This window comes from Sciurus carolinensis, chromosome 6 (genome assembly GCF_902686445.1).
Source record: "Sciurus carolinensis chromosome 6, mSciCar1.2, whole genome shotgun sequence".
In the NCBI taxonomy this organism is placed as follows: domain Eukaryota; kingdom Metazoa; phylum Chordata; class Mammalia; order Rodentia; family Sciuridae; genus Sciurus; species Sciurus carolinensis.
Genome location: NC_062218.1, coordinates 139,597,274 through 139,604,965, shown reverse-complemented (window position 1 = coordinate 139,604,965; position 7,692 = coordinate 139,597,274). Strand labels below are relative to the sequence as shown.

At 39.1% G+C, this 7,692-nt stretch overlaps 1 pseudogene; it reads right to left on the bottom strand.

Annotated features, from left to right (window-relative positions):
* Positions 1–1,307: 1,307 nt before the first annotated feature.
* Positions 1,308–2,007, bottom strand: LOC124986440 (glyceraldehyde-3-phosphate dehydrogenase-like; annotated as a pseudogene).
* Positions 2,008–7,692: the final 5,685 nt, after the last annotated feature.

The window sequence follows — 7,692 nt, the reverse complement described above, 5'->3', positions numbered from 1 at the left end:
TACACAAATGGGGTACAACTATCGTTTCTCTGGTTTTACATGAAATAGAGTCACACCCTTTGCATAATCATACATGTACAGAGGGTAATGATGTTTGTGTCCTTCTATTAGTTAACCTTCTCCCATCCCCTTCCCATCCCTCATTTTCCTCTATACAATCCATCCTTCCTCCATTTTTGCCTACGTCCAACCCCCCGTTATGTTCATTATTCACTTATCAGAGAAATCGTTCAGCCTTTGGTTTTTGGGGGAATAGTTTTTTGACTTAGCATGATATCCTCCAACTCCATCTATTTACCTGCAAATGCCATAATTTTATTCTTTATGACTGAATAATATTCCATTGTGTATATATACCACAGTTTCTGTATCAGCTTATCTGTTGAAGGTCATCTAGGTTGGTTCCACAATCTAGCTCTTGTGAATTGAATTGCTATAAACATTGATGTAGATGTATCATGTGGTATGCTGATTTTAAATCCTTTAGGTTTAGGCCAAAGAGTGGGATAGCTGGGTCAAATGGTGGTTCCATTACATGTTTTTAAGGAATCTCCATACTGCTTTCCAGAGTGACTGCACCAATTTGCAACTCCACCAGCAATGTATCAGTATACCTTTGTCTGGAAGTGGGGGACTATATGGCTACATTTTGTTGAAAAAATATCAAAGGTCAGAGGAGAATAGGTGAGTTCATTAGAAAAGTCACTTCAACTTGTATTGTCAGTAAGACCTAAAAGCAAATAACAAACATAAAATTAAACTGTACCTAGTAGTATTCCAGTAATTTCTGGCATGTAAAAATGTAGAACTATTACTTGTCAGTCAACCATTCTTAAGATATTCTATAGATAATGACTTGTGAAAAGAAGTTAACATACAAAAGTACAAAACATGCAAATATAATGTTTATTCTTCAAACAGAACAAACCAGATATTTTAAGTGGTAGGAAGAAATATTAACCCACAATTTTGTGGGGATGGTACATATCTACGTTTAAGTCTACTGAGGATATAGAACATAATCAAAATACCATCATAAAACAATTTTAAAACCAATCAGTGGTTTCAGAAACAAGTAACATCCTGGAAATTTAATTTCATTATGTGAATGAATGAAAACATTCTGCAACTCCTGTATGGTTGGTTTCCGGGTCTCAAATGGGTGCACTACATGGGACTTCAGGGACAAAAATATTTTTTCAATTTCAATTTAATAAAATTTGTGAATTCAAAGATATGGAATTCCCCAATAGCTGAAAGCCTTCATCTTGCTCTGTGTTCTTGCTGGAGCAGGAGGTCCAGGGCTCTTAGTCCTTGGAGGCCATGGGGACCATGAAGTCTACCACCCTGTTGCTGTAGCTGAATTCATTGTCATACCAGGAAATGAGCTTCACAAAGTAGTTGTTGAGGGCAACACCGGCCCCAGTATCCCCAGGTTGAAGAGTGGGTATCACTTTTAAAGTCACAAGGGATGATCTGGTCCTCCATGTAGGGGGCCCTCTGTGCCTGCTTGACCACCTTCTTAATGTCATGGTATTTGGCAGCTTCCTCAGACAACAGGTCAGATCCACAGCTAACACATTTGGAGTGGGCACATGGAAAGCCATGCCAGTGAGCTTCCCATCCAGTTCAAGAATGACCTTGCCCACTCTAGGCAACACCAGTGGATGCAAGGATTTTATTCTGGGCAGCCCTATGGCCATCACACCACTGTTTCCCTGAAGGGCCATCCATAGTCTTCTGATAAGCAATGAGGCCATGGACTGTGATCATGAGTCCTTACACAATCCCATAGTTGTCATGGATGACCTTGGGAAGGGGGGCTGAGCAGTTGGTGGTATAGGAGGCATTACTGATGATCTTGAGGCAGTTGTCACACTTCTCATGGTTCACGCACATCACAAACATGGGGTCATTCCCTTTTCCACATGAATGACTTTCAACAACCTTGTTCAATGAGCCTTTTCCTTCTTCAGGGCAAGTGAAAGAGGAAAAATCTATGAACATGAACTACATGTATGTTCAAATGAAAAGGGATATGTCTGTCTTGTGAGAGACAGAGGGAGAGAAGACCTCCAAAAAGACAAGAAAAAATTCAAGCCATTGCCTTTCCTGAGAGGCAACCCTATCCCACATGTCCACAAAAGCACACTAATGGGAAGTGATGTCAGCTTGGACAGTAGTATAAGAGGAGAGGAAGCGGGGCTGGGGATGTAGCTCAGTTGGTAGAGTGCTTGTCTAACAAGCATAAGGCCCTGGGTTCAATCCCCAGCACCAAAAAAAAAAAAAAAAGAGGAGAGGAAGGGTGTGGACAGATCAGCAGAGCTGCATCTTCCTCGGGAGGAGAGTTGTTAGTCCAGATCCCCAGGGAGGCTGGTGGACCTGCAGAGTGGCTACAGGTGTTTGGGTTACTGCTGGATCTTCCCCAGCTTGGAGGTCCTTCAGGACTACGTGCAGCATGGGGTCAGTGAGGGTTTTAGCTGCCAGGCTTTCCTTTTCGTCTTTGTCAGAATGAGGAGCCAGAGGAAGATGAAAGGGAAGAAGGAGAGGAAGAAGCAGAGAAAAAAATGGAGAAAATTACCTCTGAACATAATAAGAAAAAAAGCTGGAGGTGAGGACAGGCTTATGGAGAAGTGACCAGTACAGGTAGAGAGACCTGAGTCCCATGGGGAACATGCTCTCCAGTCCTAGAGCTTTGAAGAGGAGATTAGGAGACTGATGACAAATTGTCATGAGTTACGGGAAGGCAGTGCTGATGACAGAGGATTTAGGGGGATATTGTACTTCAGCTTCTCACTTCTTGAGTCTCCATATCTCATTTATTTTGGGCTCAAACACCTGGTTCTTCATGTTATCCCCCCGGGACAGATTCCCTTCACTTCATTCAATCTATTTTATTGTGTGGGCTCCCAAGGATCATTTTTTGTTTTTGTTTTCTTCCTCCTTGTCTCAAATTAGAGAAATGAAAACAATAACATGATAATATACATGTGAAAATTCACAGTGTTTTATACTTACATGTGTTACGCATCACTCTTCACTTCATCAGTTACCCTGTATGAGTATATAACTGTGAAACGTCAATAATGATTGTTCTTCAATTTTCATTTTCTTCTTTTTATCCCTCTGATTACAGACGGCAAAGTAGCAGGCAAAAATCTTACAGTCGTTTTGATTTTCATTTGCATTTCTCTAATTACTTGAGATGATGTGAACTTTTTCTTGTGTTAGTCCATTGTGTTTCTTCTTCTCTGAAGTGTCTTAGCCCATTTATCAATTTGGTTATTTGTTTTTTGGTGTTAAGTTTTTTGAGTTTTTTTTTTTTTTTATCTTGGACATTAGTGCTCTCTCTCTGGTGTGTGTGGCAAACATTTTCTCATTTTTATAGATGAGATTGAGACAATTATTTTGAATGGGAAGATACCTGAGATAATCAACTTAAAAAGAAAGAGAGTTTTATTTTCTCAGTTTGGGAAGTTTCAGTCCATGGCTGTCAGATTGCATTTGAGCCAGTGTCAGGGCACCACATCATGGCAGGGGCTCATGGTGGAGCAAGATGTCCACCTCATGAAGATGTGAAGCAAATAATAATAACAATAACAATAACAATAATAATAATAAGAGAAGGGACAGGAGTCCCAATATCTCCTTCAAGGTCATGCATCAGTGACCTCACTTCCTTCCACTAGTTTGCATCTCTTAAAATTTCTACTTCCCAATGATGTACCTTGCAGAAATAGAGCAAGCAATTATGAAATTCATCTGGAAGAATAAAAAACCTAGAATAGCTAAAGCAATCCTCAGTAGCAAGAGCGAAGCAGGGGGTATTGCAATACCAGATCTTCAACTCTACTACAAAGCAATAGTAACAAAAACGGCATGGTATTGGTACCAAAATAGACAGGTAGATCAATGGTATAGAATAGAGGACATGGACACAAACCCAAATAAATACAATTTTCTCATACTGGACAAAGGTTCCAAAAATATGCAATGGAGGAAAGATAGCCTCTTCAACAAATGGTGCTGGGAAAACTGGAAAACCATATGCAATAGAATGAAATTAAACCCCTATCTCTCACCCTACACAAAACTCAACTCAAAATGGATCAAGGACCTCGGAATCAGACCAGAGACCCTGCATCTTATAGAAGAAAAAGTAGGTCCAAATCTTCAACTTGTTGGCTTAGGATCAGACTTCCTTAACAGGACTCCCATAGCACAAGAAATAAAAGCAAGAATCAACAACTGGGATAGATTCAAACTAAAAAGCTTTCTCTCAGCAAAGGAAACTATCAGAAATGTGAAGAGAGAGCCTACGGAGTGGGAGAAAATCTTTGCCAACCATACCTCAGATAGAGCGCTAATTTCCAGAATCTATAAAGAACTCAAAAAACTCTACACGAAGAATACAAATAATCAAATCAACAAATGGGCTAAGGAAATGAACAGACACTTCACAGAAGAAGATGTACAAGTAATCAACAGATATATGAAAAAATGTTCAACATCCCTAGTAATAAGGGAAATGCAAATCAAAACTACCCTAAGATTTCACCTCACCCCAATTAGAATGGTGATTATCAAGAATACAAGCAACAATAGGTGTTGGCGAGGATGTGGTGAAAAAGGAACACTCATACATTGCTGGTGGGGTTGCAAATTAGTGCAGCCACTCTGGAAAGCAGTGTGGAGATTCCTCAGAAAGCTTGGAATGGAAACACCATTTGACCCAGCTATCCCACTCCTTGGCCTATACCCAAAGGACTTAAAATCAGCATACTACAGAGATACAGCCACATCAATGTTCATTGCTGCTCAATTCACCATAGCCAGATTGTGGAACCAACCTAGATGCCCTTCAGTTGATGAATGGATAAAGAAACTGTGGCATATATATACAATGGAATATTACTCCGCAATGAAGAATGATAAAATTATGGCATTTGTAGGCAAATGGACGAAATTGGAGAATATCATGCTAAGTGAGATAAGCCAATCTCAAAAAACTAAAGGACGAATGATCTCGCTGATAAGCGGATGAGGACATATAATGGGGGGTGGGAGGGGTTAGCATTAGGTTTAGGGTTAGGTTTAGGGTTAGGGATAAGGAGTGTGGTAAGAATGAAGGAAAGAAGGACTGTATAGAGGGAAAAGAGGGGTGGGAGGGGTGGGGGGGAAGGGAAAAAAAAACAAACATCATTTCCCTATGTAAATTTATGATTACACAAATGGTATGCCTTGACTCTATGTACAAATAGAGAAACAACATGTATCCCATTTGTATACAATTAAAAATAAATAAATAAATATATATAAAAAAAAAAATTTCTACTTCCTCCCGATAGACCATGGGCTGTCACCAAGGCATTCACTCAAGAGTCTCTGGGGAACCACCGCATGGCAACTTGACCAGCTTGAGCTTCCAGGTCCCACCTGTTTGGAGGCTTCCCTGCAGGTCTCAGGTGCTCTCAGTTGTCCAGAAGCTCATCCTCGTTTCTGGGCACCAGTGGAAACAAAGTTTACTGTGCTCCTCTCCACCCCGCCTACCTCTCGTGGCCTAAATGCAGTTTTATGTTATTTAAAATATTTACTTGGTAAGTGGAGCCAGTGAAGGTCACAATCACTAATATTCACTGAGCCTGTATGATTGACAATCTTTGTGTGCATTCTTCCATTTAATCCTAACTGAATCCTTTGGAGGATGTTCTGGAGGAAATGAACCTGAAGCTTAAAGGATATGAAGGCTCTAATAAATCTTTCAAAGCCCCTCAGCTAGAAGTTATGGGAAATGATTCTATTTAATTTTATTTATGAGATTTATTAGGAAGATAAAAATTGCCAGAAAATTTTAGTCTCTCACAGTTTCTGTCCTGTGATTCCATGAATCTGCTGCTTAATGAGATTTCATGCATATTGGGGTTTGACCAAACAAAAATTAGCATGTATAGCATGTTATATATAAACAAAGGACTCTTGATGCATGATTATTTGCTCTAATAAAAATGGACAACTGGGCTGTGGTTGTGGCTCAGTGATAGAGCACTTGCCTGGCATGTGCAAGGCCCTGGATTCGATACTCAGCACCACATATAAATAAATAAAATTTAAAGAGATCCATTGAAAACTAAAAAGTATTTTTAGATAATGGACAACTGACTTCTTAAAACTGACCTCTCGAAAACCAAAAATAATAAAAATAAAAATAAAGGGAAGGTTCTCTAGTAGAGCTTCCCAACAGGAGCTGCACTGCTGACACACTGAGTTAGCCCCGAAGCTCAGAGGGGACTTCTGACCTCCAGAATGTCACGAGAAAAATTCTTACTTGAATCATAAATTTCTGGTAATTGTCTATGGAGGCAGCAGGAATGCAATATGATTAGAACAAACCAATTCCTTACATCTACACCTAATGAGAGTCATTAAGTTTTGGACAAGATTATTATTTTTCTGTCCTGTTTAAAAAATCACAAGTCATTCAGTTAATAGTACCTTCGTATTACACACTAGTCTGGTCATGCAGCCACTTGTGATTACCTCAGGGAGTTTATTTTCTTTTTGAACCTGATCACCAGTCCTCTCCCAAAGCTCCTCCCCAGGGAGTGTTTTACTCAGTTTCACCTGTATCCTTGGAAATGGATTCTAGAGCTATCACCCACCATCATTGGTTTATTCATTATTTTGAGTTAGAAACTAAAAATTCCATCTCCCCAAAAGCAGAAGTCAGTACTGATTTCGTCCTTGTAAATGTCCCTTTTTACAGTGAAATCATAGATTTGCAGGTCGTGTGTGTTTATTTTATGAAATGTTGCCTAATTGTTCTCCAATACAACTACATAAAGCAATACACTGAGTTATGAAGATTCCTCATTCCCTTATATCTAGATGATTGTTGGTGTAGTTTAATCCTCTGATTGTTATCAGTTAGTACACGCAAGATAGTATGTTTCTTATTTTTATTTCATTATTTAGGATTATTTTTGGTTATTATTCTTTCCATATTATTATTAGTGCTTCATAGTACATAATGCTGGGATTTGTTGTTACATATCCATATATACCCACAACATAACAATACAATTTGACCACTATCATTCCTAATATTTCCCTTTTCCCTCCCATTCTCCCTTCCTCTAGTGCCTTTCATCTACTTTGGTCCCTTTGATTTTCATGTGACCTCCCCCTACACTTCTCATTTCCTTTTTCCACTCTACCTTCCACAAAACAGAGAAAAGCTCCAATTCTTGACCTTCTGTGTTTGGCTTCTTTTGCTTAATATAATGGTCTCAAGTTTCATCCATTTCACTGCAAATGACAAAATTTCATTTTTCTTTGTGGCTGAATAAAATTTCAATGTGCATGTGTACCACATTTTTTTTAACCCATTCATCAGTTTATGGACATCTAGGCTGTTTCCACAGTTTGAGTGATTGTGAATTGTTCTGCTATAAACCCAATGATGCAACTATCACTATAGCATGATGACTTTAATTATTTAGTATAAATACTGAGGAGTGGTATAGCTAGGTAATATGGTGGTTCCACGGCTAATCTTTGTGGAATCTCTGTACTTATTCCCATAGTGCTCGTGCTAATTGACAATTCCACCAACTGGGTAAAAGTGTTCCTTTTTCTCCACATCCTCTCCAGCAGTTAGTATTGTTTGTATTCTTGATGACTACCAATCTGACA